Genomic DNA, 16027 nt, shown 5'->3' with positions numbered 1-16027 from the left:
CGCGTCAGGCTTTGGGCTGATGGCTCGGAGCCTGGAGCCTGTTTCTGATTCTGTGTCTCCCTCTCTCTGTGCCCCTCCCCCGTTCATGCTCTGTCCTTCTCTGTCCCAAAAATAAAATAAAAATAAATAGAAACATAAAAAAAAAAATTTAAAAAAAAAATTTAAAGTTTCACCAGCTGAGAAGGACATGGTTCAGCTCACCCAGGGATGACAGTCCTAAGGACTGGAATAGAACCTGCTGATGAATCAAAAGAGTTCTTTCCCAGAAAATGCTGAAATTCCAGGAACAATGTGCTATGCTCGGGATGATTAAGAGAACAATGCTTTTAAAAATCCCCCTCTCAGGCTAGGAGTCTAGCCTCCGCTACCAACAGAGATCGGCTAAAGTGTCACCTCTCTGAACCTCTCCACTTTCAGAGAGGGCATTTGTTCGACCTATTCTAGGCGAACGACTGAAGGCTTCTCCCCAGAAGAACAGATAAACCAGGCGGCAGCGTTAGTGGGGGTCACAGTGCAGGTCTGAGGTCGTGTCCTGCACGGAGGCACCCAGCCGGGGAGAAGGGGCGGCAAGTCAGCCTCCACTGTTCCCCAGCAGCAAGCCCCGACTGGGCAGATGCGGTCGTGCTGTCGCTAACTTCACACGCGGGGGCGTGGGGGCTGCCGCAAGCCACGCTGAGCACGCGAGCCCTCCACAAGCAAAACAAGCTGGAGCCCCGGGGAGCCGTGTGCGAGCTGGGGGGCCACCTCGCTCTGGATCCCAACACAGCCAACTTTCTGCAATGCAAACGCTTTCCCGGTTTCCTTTTTGGTACTGGCTGCTGTGCAGTGTCCTCTTCTGCTTCTACATTCTCCCTTCTCACATGAACCCTTCACCTTCCTTCTCACTCCGGTTCTCCTTTTGCAGAAGCCACAACACAAATTAATGCGCACACACTAGCAATGGCGAAAGAATGGCACTCTGCCCACCCACAAAGATCCCACACTACTTCGCAGTAAGTATCAGGTCATGATTTTCCCTTTCTTGGGTAAGGACTCTCCTAACCCTGTCTTCCGTATCACCCCCAAATCAATTTTGAGATACAAATAAATGTTCCTCTTCCCTTATCTTTGGGGGGTAGATGATCTCTTTCTTCACTTCCCAAGTGGTACTCACCCCTCATTCTCTGCTCTTCGGCCCACCTGCCCCCTCAGCCCCCAGCTCTGAATCACTTTTGCCTAGCTCCTTCCCTCCCAAACTACACCGTTCTCCCTGAATCTGTTACTCCTCAAGCAAGACAACCCTTCAAATGCATTCACTTCAAACATACCAAATTTAAAGGGCAGAAACTGTTACCATCATTGAAAGTATGTGGCTTTTGAGTTTTTCTGCTTTATGTGTACATGGCCAGGGAGGGGGGTGGCGGGGGGGGGGGTGCGAAGCACAAAGCAATGAAATCAAGTTTTGATTTGTTTCCATTTAAACTGATTTGCCAAGTGTGCTGTGGTTTTATTCACATCCTATGCTTCTGTTTACCTGGCCCCTTAGGGCTATCCATCTCTAAGGGCCTAAGGTTGCAGGCTGTATCTCAGCCCACAAAGCCATTTTGTTTGGTCGGCAGGAAGTTCTTATTTAAAATGTTGAGTTAGCTGATCTTTTAAAATCAGGAGATTTTAAAGCAATAATCCAGATTTTCTGGCTTACGGTGAAAAATCAGAAGATCTGGCAAGACTTGCCCACATTCCCATATGGCCAACAATTGGCTGCTGAACAGATCAGCTAAACAGAGCCCCTTCAGGCAGACCTGCATTTTCTAGTTCAGCCCAGGTCCAGCCCCCTCCCTCCTGACCACCCTACCCTGAGGCTGATGACCAGCTGCTGCACATCATCTTCCCTGAGGCCTGCTGTAGGCAGTGCTTAGTATTTGCCTGAGACCCGAGGCAGAGCCACCATCCACTCTAATGCTCCCTCTAGTTAGTGCAGAAACTACAGATGCAATTACCCAGTTTTGGCTCCATACAGATTTTGCCAGGTACAAATAACTTATAAGGAAAAGAACTTAGAACCAAGAGAAATGGGAAATGCCCCATAATAGAAAAATATTTGAAAAGAACTAGGCTAGAGAGAAAAGTGTCCCTCCCTCTGCCTTTCCCTCCCTCTCTGTACCTGTGTGTATAGGAAGGGGTGCATTTGTGAAATCTGTGTTAACGCTGCAGACGATTTCCTAATTTGTACTTTATTAGTGGTCAAATGCTAGTATGAAAAAACCATGAAAGGAGAGATTCTAGCAGGATGAATTCATTCCGCTGAAATACTTGATCATAATAAATCTATATTAAGACAATATAAATACAGGATATAGATATTTGGATACTGATTCATGGTCTATTTAGAGGAATACAGATATGATTATTTTTTAAATTGCATATATTTGTGATAGCAGTTGTTCAGCGAGCACTTGGGTATAACACCTTAATAAATATCAGCTACATCTTGACATATTTGTGTCCAGCTGTTACTGTAAGGCTGATCTCTTTAGGAGAAGGGCGCTTCATGTGTATGTACTATTACAAGTGGCATTCCATCACCAACACTGGTGACAAAACAGAATACGGCTAGAGAAGTCACCAAAACAAGTGCTTTTAAACTACCCTCTCAATTCTAGGGTAAAGTTTCACTCAAATGGTATTATTTTGGTTGCTATTTTCTAAAACCCTGTGTGCTGGCGAGAACACTGTCCTAGAAACCAGAAGATGCAGGTGTCACTGGGGCTCAACTCTCTACGGCCTCTGTCCCCACGTTTCAGATCTGACCCCAGATCTGTCCACGACCTGGACAAGCTGCGAGGTCCCCTCTAGACCTCAAAATCCCTTTCTCTTTCTTGGCGTTTTTTGTTTTTGGCAAGAATATGAATAGGTATTATAAAATGAATACAAAGAATACAAGAGTAATGAGAACAGTAGCTAAGAGAACGGGCTTTGAAATAACAAGGCTAATTTCAAATTCCACTTCCACCATTTCTGTGTGACTTTTTTTACAAATCACATAACCTCTGAAGCCCCAGTTATCTCATCTGTAAGGTAGGATGTAAGTCTACCTTCCACTCAGGATTCCTTCGAGGATGGCATGAGAATGCATGTAAATTTCAGGGCATACATTTGGACAATCAGAAAATGCCTAATTAACAGTTGTTAGTATTAATTTGGGGTAGTCCACACATTGTCCAATTACTTCTTGAGCAGTTAAGTTAAAAAAACAAAACAAAACTAGTTACATCTGATAATAAATTGATTTTAAAAGCTTATTTAGTGGGGTGCATCATGGAGACCATTTTCCAAACAATTTCAATTTTTAAATATCCCTTAGAACTAAGCTTGGAACAATCAGTAAAGAGGATTTTGACTGATGGTATTTCATACACAGTGGGATGGCATGAATGTGTCCTGTCTCCACTGCATGAGATCTGGAGATCTGGTGCTTTCTGGTGATCAACATCCTTCAGAGGGGAGGGTGGTCTTGCGCTTCCTTTCTTCTCCCTCCTTTGTAGAATTTATTGCAGTGTTGGTGATCTGTTGACGCTAAGATTTAGCAATGGAATTTATGGGTTGCTGGGGAAGTGAAGCCTTCCTTGGCAGTGTTCCTAACTATTACCAGCAAGCAGAAGAGGAAAGTAAAAAAGGGTTTTAAGAAATGTTCATAATGGCATCTAACATGGATATCTGTGAGCCTTCACAACAGCAGGTGTCAACAGGAGGATAGGGACATCTTGAAAACCTCAGCAGTAGTAGTTCCACACTTGATTTCATAGACCAGTAGAATCTTACAGGAAGGCTGTCATAAAACTGCCAGGGTTTCGGTGACCAAGACATGACCTCAAAAAAGCGATCATCGCCATCCTTCACAAGAGGAAACAAAATTAACACCTCAAAGTAGGAAGTACCCAAGATTTTTTAAAAAGACCTTTGAAATTGAATAAACTTAGCATTAAAATCAAAACTCAAAAGCTTGCCGCATTGCTTTTACTCTTTTACCCCACAGGCTGGTGCAACTGTCACCATGGAACCTGGAAACAACTGCTCAGGAACAGACTTCAAGTTGGTTCATTATGCCATCCAGTCTGGGGATGCAGCACCTCATGAAAACACCACGGGCCACCCTGTGAACCATCCACTGCCTTGGTCATCACCTTCCAAGGACACAGATGTATCCTTAAAGTTCTTTGTCTTAGTAACTAACTGTGAGCCTGTCAGCCACGAATGTTTCAAAACCTTTTGTCTTCAGTGGGGACCCAGACTTCTGTGTACAAAAGACAGTGAGTGGTTCTGTCTTGGCTCTACACATGGAATCACTTGGGGGGTGGAGTAGAGCTCGTTTCAACACAAAACTCCCCCCGCCCCCACTCCCCGGAGATTTTGATTCGATAGATGGGGCTTGAGTAACTTTAAAAATATTCCCCAGACTGACTCTGATGATAGCCAGGGTTGAGAAAAACTGGTGCCATATTTTTTTGCCTTCATCCTGAACTTGCGTATTATAAAGCTTTAACATATACCTCTTCATGCATTCCTTCTGGCAACAGATATGAACAGAGGACCTGCCATGCATGAGGCACTAGGAAATCAGTGCAGAACAATACAGATATCTCCCCACCCTTGCTACACTGACAAGTACTGGACCATGGAGACAAGGAAGTAGGCAACTGAAATACCACATTCAGGTTTGCTGGGATTAGGGGAACAATCAGGTTCTTCTATCCTTATCCTAACGGTTTCATGGGTTTCAATAATATCTCCTTGCAGTCTTCTTTCCAGATACTAAAAATCCCATTATTTTTTATTTTATTTTATTAAATCCCAATATTTTTATCAAAAAACAGACGGGGAAGGCCCTGTCCTCCTGGAGCTTCCATTCTAGCAGGAATGTCTATATTTTTTAGATACCATTACATTGGTCGTTCCAGCTCCAGGGTCTTTCCTAAAGACCGGTGCCCACGCTTTGAACAAAGCACAGTGGAAAATCAAATAAGATTTTCTGTTTCGTTTCCAAAATCTTTTGTATGAAGCTTAGCATTTCCTGCCTTTTTTAACCTGCAAGAGCAAGTTGGGACAACACTGTGAAAGTGTTTTTGAAGTCCTTTCCTGGGTTTTGCCAGCAAAACACCCACCCTATGACAGTTCCATAATTTCTAAGTACCTGACCTCATACTGCCCACAGAGAAACTCACCTGCAAATCTGCTGATGACTCATATATCCTAATATGGTTTCCCTGGAGTAAATCCCCATTGGTTACTTATTTCATAATTCAGAAGAGCTTGCTGTCATCTGTAAACTTAGAAATTCCACTGTGTGCTCCTTCTTCTGGATCAATTATGTAAATAAGGCCTGAGGGACCCACTGTTTACACACCTTCAAGCAGAGGAGAAATCTTTATCCTTAGCCTTTATTTGTGGTCTTTAAGGCAGATGAATTCTAATGCCTGCTCTGTCACCTCCTGGGTAAGCTACAGCTAATCACATCACCTCCCTGGGCCTGGATTTCCTCGATTTTATGGATACAAAATTCAAGTGTTGATACCTTCCATCTACAAAATTCTACCTTTCTACTCAAAATGATACTTCACATCTTTAATTCCAAGGTGGCTTCAAGTTCGGTATAGCCTTTGAAAGTCTGCAAGGACAATACCTAAGGGCTTTCAAATATTTTCCCTCTCAAGAAATCTCATACCTTCACAAAACATCCCTTCTGCTCTCAGGAATATCTCTCACCTCCAGAGGACATGGAGAGGTTTCCCATGTGGACCAGAACAGAAGTGAGAGGGAACAGACCATCTGGACAGACAACACACCAGCAGGGGATCAGGGCATGATGGATATTCATAACAAAGAGGCTGTATTTGTTAGCTACAAGATCTGGAATTTTGTTCTAACACTCTCAAAACTGTTGGGATGGCTACCATCCCAACCAAATCATTTGTTTAAATCTAGTTTATTGGATAGATCTAGAACATTTGAAGAACTTGGCACTAAGTTACTTATGCTTTCTGAACTGCCTGCTTCAGAAGACATCTGAGCGTGGTAATTTCCTAATGTCATTTCAGTGAAGACACGTGAAATCTGGTAAGTATGAAATTACACCAATGACAAGCTAAACCCTAATTCTGGGAAAAGGGCTTGTTTCTAAGCCCTAATCCTCTCTCCTGCCCCAAATGTAAACCTGTCACTAATTAAGTATTTTGAGCATACTAGCAAAAAGAAAAGGAAAAAAAGCTTAGCCCGAGTGGGAACCATGTTCATACGTGGTTTTTTCAATACCAGTTATCCTATTTATGTCCGCACAAATTTCAAAAGCAACTCTGATCTGGTAAGCTTCAGATTTGCACATAACATTAGAAATTCTCTTCCAGATGTCTAAACAGAATTACAAAGACCCTAGAGGATGGAGTACAGATTTCAGAAGCTTGCAACTGACTCAAATAATTTCAAAAGGGCACCTCAGGTGCAAACATCTGCAAAAGCTAAATGCAATGTAGTCTGACCACAAACATAGATTTCTTAGAAGCCCCTGACCTAAGGGCCAATCAACCCCTAGAATTTACCTCCATCACTAAACACCTCAGCTCTCAAATAGGACCAGCAGTGCCAAACTACTGGGTTTCGTGCAGTATTAATACAAGTGACTATAAAGCTTTTGGCAAAGTCATCCTCTACTCCTCTCTCATAGGATTAGAAGGCAGAATCAAGACTTTAAAATCTCAAAAGGCCTGAGATTGGACCAAAATAAATAGGATACCACTGAACAGGGACAAAAACTAAAAACCGTCCACTCAATGTCACCTACACATACAAAAATCTGCCCAATGAATAGGGTCGCAGCAGCTCAACACCATATCTGGATGTTTTGACAGTTTGACTGGACAGAACCTACAGGTGAATCTGTGCTAGGTGCTGTTTTTTTAAAAAAGGCAGTTTTAGGGATGCCTGGGTGGCTCAGTCGGTTGAGCATCCAACTATGGCTCATGTCATGATCCCACAGTTCGTGAGTTCAAGCCCCACATCAGTCTCTATGCTGACAGCTCAGAGCCTGGAGCCTGCTTCAGATTCTGTGTCTCCCTCTCTCTCTCCCCCTCCCCCGCTCACACTCTGTCTCTCAAAAATAAATAAACGTTAAAAAAAAAAAAAAAGGCAGTTTTGTGGGGCACGTGGGTAGCTCAGTCAGTTAAGCATTCCACTCTTGATTTTGGCTCAGGTCATAATCTCACGGCTCATGAGATCAAGATCGAGCCCCGCGTTGGGCTATGGGCTGACAGCGCAGAGACTGCTTGGGATTCTCTTCCTTACTCTCTCTCTGCTCCTCCTCTGTGTGTGCACTCTCTGTCTCTCTCAAAATAAAATAAAAACTTAAAAAAAAAAGACAGCTGTTTAAATTGCAGTAAGTAGATGTTTATGCCTTGGTCTTAGGAAAAAGCTGTCCTACTATACTCTCTGTTGACCAGGCACACCTCAATTACCGTATTTAATTCCAGATACCATTACTCTCCATGAGAGACGCTGACAAACTAAAAAGACATCTAGAAACCATGTCCCACACAGGATTGTGAGAAGACGTTGACTATTTTGCAATGAGAAATGGGGAGAGAGACATCATACCGTCTTTGTGAATTCAAGGGGCTGTCCTCTGGATATGGGAAGTTCCAGAGGCACAGAATCAACGGAACAGTTTCGAGGAGGCAGCCTTCAGCTCAAATAAAAATCACACATGGATTCCAAAGATATAATGACATGTCTTCCTAACTACAGGGTTCCCTGTACTTTCTAGAGGTTATTTAAAAAAAATTTTTTTAATGTTTATTTATTTTTGAGAGAGAGAGCTAGTGTGAGCAGGGGAGGGGGAGGGAGAGGGGGAGGAAGAGAGAGAGAGAGAGGAAGAGAGAGAGAGAGAGAGAGAGAGAGAGAGAGAGAGAGAGGGGGGGAGGGAGGGAGGGAGAGGGAGGGAGACACAGAAGCTGAAGCAGGCTCCAGGCTCTGAGCTATCAGCACAGAGCCTGACAAGGGGCTCCAACTCACAAACCATGAGATCATGACCTGAGCGGAAGTCGGTTGCTTAACCGACTGGCTTTCCTCTAGGGGTGTTTAAACAGAGGCTGTCTAGCAAGTGTAAGAATTTACTAAAGAAGTTAGACCAGGACCTCTCTAAAATTCCAGTTCTGACTCCAAGATTCCCCACCTACCCAGTATTATACTGCCCTGCTAACTGATCTGCCATGATTTCTCAAAAATGCCCTTTTCTTCTGATTAGGCTTTGCCCAGATCCTACTCACTTCAGGCCGAGCAGAGCACAGGTCTCCTAGATTGGCTTCCCAAACTTGACATCCTTGCTCACCGGTCAAGAACCACCTCCTTCAAGGCCCATTCTGAGATGTAACTTTCCTTCACAGTGACCTTAACGTTTGCTGTCTCAAGCAGGGTTTCTCAACCCTGGCACTACTGACATTTCAGCTGGGATAGTTCTTTGTTGTGGGGGCTGTCCTGAGCATTGCAGGATGGATGTGCAGCAGGATCCCTGGCCTCTTTCCACTAGATGTCAGTAGCACCTGCCTCCTGGCTATGACAAAAAAAAAAAAAAAAAAAAAAGTTTCCAGACATTGCCAAATGTTTGCTGGGAGGCAAAGTCACCCCTTGTTGAGAACCACTCTTCTTGAGGCAAATGATTAGCATCACTGACCTGTGTTTCACGTTTTCCACTAACTAGATCTCCCCTAACTCCATCAGTCTTGTTCTCTGCTCCAGCCAGGCAAACCTATTTACTATATTTGACTTGGGACAAAGCTCACTGCTTCCCCTAAAACATGCTCCTTCCCCCTTCCCCAAAGCACACAATACTTTTATCTGGCTCCAAACACCCTTTCCATTTCAGTATTCCTTGACCTCCTAAAAAATGCAATCCTTTGCTTCTGGTGGTGTCCTCACTTGTATCTGTCTTACCTGCCCTCTATTTGTGCAAGAATCTTCTCCTTCCTTGTTAGGGAACCACAACACCCACTCTGGTTTTCCGCTTGCTGCTGGCACTCAATAAAGTGACTGGTGTTTCTTAGAATGTCAAGTATCAGCTCCAATTATGTATGAAAAGTACGTGAAATCCCTTACCAACTACCATTTCAAGAGCATGTGTGATCATGAGTACACAGTTTGAACAAAACTTTTGACTTCTTCACAGATAGTGCCAATTTACCTGTGTTACTGAGATTGAACCAAGTCTAACTTCCATCATACAGCTACCAAAACAGTTTAGCTACCAGGACATGACAAACACATCAACATTTTGTGAAATTAATTTTAAAAAGCTCATCACAGTATAAAAGCGAAGGGAAAACGGCAAAGTGTTGATCAAGTTTTTGAATTCTGTAAACCTTGGCAAGGAGAAAAAGATATGAATATGGCTCAATACTTTAACTGTTGCATCATACACTACTCAACGTAGTAACAGAAGAGACTGGGGGACTGGGTCACCTAAGGACACTTTCCTCTGCAAACTTCTAACGTGTTGAGTTTTAATCAACAAAGTACACACTCGCACACCGTCAATGAAAACGAGACAAACCTAAGATAAAATGTTCAAATATGTAAGTAAACCATGCCAATTCAAGATTTGCATTTTCTTTCAGCTCCGTGGATTACCTAATCATTTTACAGGAGACTCCCTAAATAACCTACGGAGACCAAACACTCCAAATCAACTGTGCTGGATCCTTATTTTAACTCATCTCAGGATCTTTCCTCTCTTGCTTTTGCACTTTAACAGGATTTTAATCAACTGATGTGGAATACAGGAGAAGTGACAACTCTAACCCTTTCCTAGCTGATGGCAGGGGTTTGGCCAGTATTTATGGACAGTAAAATGAAATGCTGTCTACGGACCTCCTTTACTAGCCATGGATTCTTCCCACAGGTCTGTAAAGAGCGGCGGGGGGGGGGGGGGGGGGTCCCAGAAGCTTTGGTGGGGAAGGTCTGAATCACTGTCATTCTTGGCACTTGGAAGTGCCCTTTGGTTGTTTATGAGGCAAACAGCCGTCACCATTACTGCAGACAGTAACTCCTCGCCTGTCCAGACTCTTCCAAAGTCCAGCACAGAACACAAAATAGGTGCTCAATAAGAGCGGCCTGAATGGAATTTTATTTTCAAAGCTCAGGAAAGTTTCCAGAAGCCTGCTCTCTTTTTACTCAGTTATCTTTCAAAATATATCCTCACAGATTTGCCCAACAAGAAATATTTTTGAAATTCAAGGAAGAAAAAGGAGGAAATTTGCAAAGCAGAAGGAGCCATGTATGAGCCCAAGTAGCTCAAGTTGGGCCCCACAATTGGCTAGGACTCCCCAGTACTATTCCCCATCTCTCGGCCTACCTCTTGAGCGCTCGCTCCCTCACACCTTTGCGTTGTTTCTGTCCTGAAGCCTCACCTCCCCACCTTCTGCCACACAACCCCCAGCTGCGTACCCACTGGGACCGCAAATCCCACCTCTTCCTCTCCAGCAGGGACCTACCTCTCCTCCCTCGACCTGCGGCAGCTCTCCTTCACTGCGGCTGGCTTTTTAAGAAACACAACACAGAAAACAAAACAAAACAAACAAACAAAAAAAAAAAACCAGCCCTCCAAAAAAACCAAAAGCCTAATTTGTTTATCCCCACGGGAGACCCCAAATGAGGGGGGACATTAGGAGGAAGGCCTCTATCAACCCTCTAGTAAGCAACTTCCCCCAATCCTCCTTCCCAAGCCCCTGGCCAGGATTCGAGCAGAAGTCCAGTTCCCAAGTGCCCACGCCTTCAAACAAGCTAGAAGCGGATTATACCGGTACCCAACCCGGAGATGGCCCGCGGCGGGCAGGGTGCACCTGCGGGCCCCCGGCTCCCTCCCTCCGGCGCGGGGGGCGGGGCGCGGCCCTCATTCCCCGCCCAGCCCACCCGGCGCGGGAAGCAGGCGAGGGGGAGGCGTTTCACGAGAAGTTAAAGGGCTCACCTTCTGGGCTCCCGGCCAGCAAGGCCAGACACCAAACACCCACCTCCGGGAGGAATCAGCGGAGCCGAAACCGGGACTCCCCGCCCTCCCGACTGCGCGGACGGGGGCGAGGGGAGGGAGCGCGCGCGAGGGGGAGCTGGAGGGAGGCAGTCCACACTCTCCTCTCTCAGGGCCCACCGCCGGCGGCCGAGGCTTCGGCAGCGCCCGCCGCTCCAGTTGCCCAGAGCGGCGCAATCTTCCGGGCCCGGGCGGTCGCAGACGGGAACCCAGCGCGGCCCCGCGCGCCCCCTCCCCGCCCCCCCCCCCCCACCGCCCCTGCCCCTCGCTGCCAGTTCCCGGCCGCGGGGCAGGACGCCTGCGCCGGGGGCGCGCGCTTCGGCTCCGGGGCGGCTCCCACCTGCGCGGCCCCGGCCCCGGCGAGGCTAGCACTAACCTTGGGGGGCAGTCGGGGCAGCTTGGCCGCCGAGCCACGGCTTATGCTGAGGCGGGAGGTGGCGGCATCACCTGCGGCGGGCGGCGGCTGCACCGGGACGCGCCGGGGCGGCGAAGGCGCGCGGCGCCCTGGACCCTGCTCCCGAGGCCCCGCCCGCGGCTGCCACCTCGAAGCGCGGCGGAGGAGCCGGGGCACCACGGGCGGCGGCAGCGGCGACGACGGGAGCAGCAGCACATGACTCTGTAACGGGGGGAATTAGACAAAGCGTAACATGGACTCCGGGCCCGTGCAGGCGCTGCAGCTCCGGGACCAACCGCAGCCAGCGAGCGCCGCGACTGGCTCGGCCACAGCCAATGGGGCGGGCCGGGGCCTCCATGTGACGGCGAGCACTTTCCCCTGGCCGCCCTGCCGCGCCCGCGGAGGGTCGGGGCGCTTCCGCAGCGGGCCGAGCTCACCGGAGGGGGCTAGCGGCCAGTTAGGTGGCCCAGGGTCGGGGATTGGTGGCGGGAGGCTGCTGGCCGCCGAACAGGTGCATGGGGCGGGGAAGATCGCTGTCGCCTGAAGACTTACCTGTCAAACGCCTACCTGAGCAGGGCGCGGAGCCAGGCAGACGCTGTCGCCTGGAGGGAGCGGGGCAAGGTCAGCAACCTTCGCCCTTCCTGGGTCTGTCCTTTTGACTAAAACTCTGATATTAAGACATGGGGAGAAATGCAGTGACATGGTGGGGGGGAACTGGCGTAAAAGTTCAAGCAGGCTCTAGTCTAAGGAGCTAAGTACTTGCCTCGGATTCGGGGCACTCACAACTTTATCTTGGCACGAATAGCTTCTCGACTTCATTTGTTCTGTCCCTGCTATTAAAGATATATTGGAGAGTCGGTTCTTGTTTTAATCCGAGTCTACTCTCTTTTCCCCATTCCTTTTTACCAAACTTACCTTGTGCCTGAAGCAGGCAGGTGAACGGCTGCCCTCTGCTAAGGACTGTCCTGCTAAGGCTGTCCTCTGTTCCCCAGCCTGATAGTTTTCCCTCTTGTTTTTGTTGTAAGATTGAAATGTGTTTCCCCTGTTTCTCGTGGGGAGAAGCAGGGATAAACAAGTAAAGCCAGGAGGGATGTTTGGAATCGGTGCTTTATAACAAGTCAAGTGGCTTCAGCCCAATACTTCAATATCTCCTTTTATCTGAATCCACCCATTTCTGTGAACAACGGAAAGTCTCATCTCTGTTAAGGTCTCTCCATGTCAGTGAATGTTCAGTCACCATTAACTCCGCGTCCCCATGTTTTTTGTAAACATGTGGCACAAAATGTGACAGGTACTCGGGTGGGTGTGTGTTTAGATATAGGATATAGGCAGGCCTTAGGAAGAGTGGTTTTCTAGGTTTCAGGAAAGGCTTCCGAGAGAAGAGGGTGATTAGAACCGACCCTGGAAAGGGAGCCCTTGTTGATCAGGCCCTGGAAGCGAAGAAGACCAGCCGTGGCAGGGAGGAGCATGAACAGAGGTCCAGAGCACACTCAAGGGACTGTCCTAGATGAATTACCACATGACACTAGATTTTGAACCCTTCTGACCTTCTCTTGCTTTCTCACTTTCCTTGCCCTGTCCCTCATACCAGCAGCCTCTCCTATTCCACACACCCAGCTGAGAAGGAGGTATGTGGGCAGGGGCTGTGCACTAAGCGATTTAATCACAGAACCAGATTTGCTCTTCTGGACGTTAGAACAGTTTTAAAACTGTTAACATCTAGTGGTGTAATAGTTTGATTGAAAACACCCCACTATTGTAACTGATTTGGAATGTTTTGCTGTTTGTAAAAACACTTTGTTCCATGTTTTGATCTTCCTGGGGCTTTAAACTATGGTTTGAGATTTGAGAGAAATAGGATTTCAAGATTGGTATAAACTAAGAAAAAAAAAGTAATACTTAGAATACAGTTAAGTGTGGAGAAGCAGGCATTCACATACACTTATGAGTACAAATTGGGTAAATCCTTTTGGAGGGCAATTTGGCAATTTTGGAAAAAATACGTATATGTGTTCTTTTTGACCAGATAAGTCCACCTCTAGGAGTTTATACTTCAGGCTTACATATGCAAAAAATATATATTTCAGAAATATTTATACATGTGTCTAAAAATACATGTACAGGTGTTTATTGCATTGTCTGTAATAACAAAAACATGTAATGGTGTACAAGTCTAACAAGCCAGTAGGAAACTTTAAGCAAACTATACTAGATCTGTAAAAGGAAACCAAGTAGCCACTAATATAAAAAAGATCTATTTGTACATGGAAGAACATTCAAAATCTATAAGTGAAAAAAGCATACTGCAGAACAGTATGGATGCTATGATCTCATTTTTATTTGCATTTTTCTTGTCTCTAACCATACATGCTATTAAATGTATGCTTAGTGGAAATCTGGAAGCATGTGTAACAAGCAGCACTGGTTATCTCTGGCTGTGGGATCACGACGGCCATTCGCTTTCTCTTACAAAGTTCTGTGCGTTTGCATTGTTTTTATGTTGAGCACATATTACTTAGATAACAAGAAAAATAATAAAAACATTTTTAAAGGTAAAATTGGTAAGAACTCTCCCAATAACAAACAATGAAAAATCACTGTGATGGTCCGGGATGTAAAAGGATGTCAGCTTCCTTTATTCCCCAAGGAAAACAAATGGGAAGGAGACGAAGGACAATAATTGATGTAACATTGGATTCAAAGTTAAGGAATATGACAGAAAAGGAACCTGGGGCTACTCTAGGCATGTCTACAGGGATGAGGTGGGGGAAACAGACTTCAAGAAGTTCTGTTCAACAAGAACTTACAGAGCCGTTACTATCCTTTGCTGAGTTGTTACAGTCAGGAATCCGGTAGCCGTTCAGGCACACGGTAAATCTGTATCTCGCTAATAACAACAAGTGCAGTGCTTATGATGGGCCAGGCACTGCCCTAAGTACTGTGCGTATGTTTGCTTAGTCCTCACAGCAACCCTAGGAGATAGATACTATTCCTAGCCTCATTTTTTAAGACTGGAAGCAAAGGCCTGAGGAGGTTATGAAATTAGCTCAAGTTTACGCAGCCTTTAAGTGGCTCTAGAGGTAAGCACTTACCATATTGTCTAAAAGGACCTTTTAAGATAAAGGCCATTATACATTATTACCTGAACATCTGTTTTTAGCAAGTATTGTAATTCTAGGTTGATTTGTGCTTACCTAAACTATAGTGTTTGGCATGGCCCTGAGGCACTCAGTAATACCGAATGAATGAATGAATAATTGACTTTCCTATGGAGAAGCATCTGAGCTCCTGGGAGGAGCGAGTTTGCATTGTTCCCCTTTGTATCACCTAGTAGAATGCCCAACATGTGGTAAGCAATATGAATTCCGATAATCTGTAAACATGTTTTTGAAATATTGTACAGGAGTCAAGTTTTATAAATTGATCCTAAATACACTGGGGTAGCTTATGAATATAATAGCATGATGAATTCCTTGTAACATGAAGAAGAGCCGTGGGGCACAGGGCTAAATCTGGATACACCTGCATAACCACACATAAATAAATATAGACTACATTTGCTTGGAAAGTGGCAGTAATGCCAAAGAGCGGAAGGGATACAAAATTGCACATTATTTGAGCCTCTTTTTCTCTCATCTCTCTTGGTTTCTGAAATGGGGAGGAAGATACATACCTCAAGTTATTGTGAGGCCCAGGACTAAATGACATGTGGAAAGGGCTTAGCTAAGTGCCTAGAACATAGGCATTGCTCAGTAAATGTTACCTATTATAAGTGTGTCCATTTATTATAAATGTGACCCGATTTCCAAATCTATTGTGACTATAAACTCTACAGCTAACACAGTGGGCAATGTGGGGGAGCTCATATGCATATCGTGCTTTGAAATGGTAGAGTAGGGGCTCAGTCAAAGCAAATGGACACTCAGTAGTCTCCTCTTCTGTCCCACTTCCACTTTTCCTCTTCTTTTTATTATTTTACATGGGTTAAACCCATTTCACGTAGACTTATTTAAACTCTCAACCTAGGAGGTAGAAAGCAAATTGTCCTCTTTCCTCACAGCTGAGGAAATTGAAATGCTGGAGACCAGATTAGAAATGAGCAGGTCAAGGAAGGAGAACAGTGAGGGGTGGAGGAACAGAACTGGGTGGGTGTGTGGGGTAACTCTCCGTAAGAATTGACATAATACGAGGTCCAAAGAGGAAGGGAATTTGCCAGGCTGTTATAATTAGAAATAAGACAGTGAAATCGAAACTAGAAAAACTAAGGGTACATGTCTTACCCACAATGAGGAGAAGTGGACCTATCCCTTCTAAGATAGATTCATAGAGTGAAAAAAAATTAGGGTTGCCTATCTAGGCATGCCAGTGCTCTTTGGTAGCCCTAGACTGTGTTTTCTTCACTGGGGAAAATTTTTTTTTGAAGCATTAAAAAAAAAAACACCAAATTTAACTAGGTGAGGATTGGTACCCATATCTTCTGCTTTCCTGCCAGCCACCACTAGGGATGGACTCTTCATGTTCTTAGCGAAAGCCAGTTTTTCCGCTCTTGAACCCCATCTCAAATGATAATTCCAGCAAGTCTCCTATAT

At 45.6% G+C, this 16027-nt stretch overlaps 1 protein-coding gene across 4 annotated transcripts in view; it reads right to left on the bottom strand.

The window, feature by feature from the left end:
* The window catches only part of LRRC8D (leucine rich repeat containing 8 VRAC subunit D), a 123860-nt gene extending 112300 nt beyond the window's left edge, over positions 1–11560 (bottom strand). The window contains exon 1 of one of the 4 annotated variants that reach the window (XM_086717484.1): positions 11421–11560. The gene's annotated coding sequence lies outside the window, so the exon portion shown is untranslated. Of the gene's footprint in view, positions 1–10514; positions 10857–10987; positions 11147–11420 lie in introns of those variants that run through there. The other 3 variants (XM_086717488.1, XM_086717486.1, XM_086717485.1) reach the window with 3 other exon arrangements.
* Positions 11561–16027: the final 4467 nt, after the last annotated feature.

The sequence above is a fragment of the Puma concolor genome, chromosome C1, assembly GCF_028749965.1.
Source record: "Puma concolor isolate L17-30 chromosome C1, mPumCon1.1.hap2, whole genome shotgun sequence".
Taxonomy (NCBI): domain Eukaryota; kingdom Metazoa; phylum Chordata; class Mammalia; order Carnivora; family Felidae; genus Puma; species Puma concolor.
The sequence above is the reverse complement of the archived record's forward strand: the minus strand, read 5'-3'. Positions and strand labels throughout refer to the sequence as shown.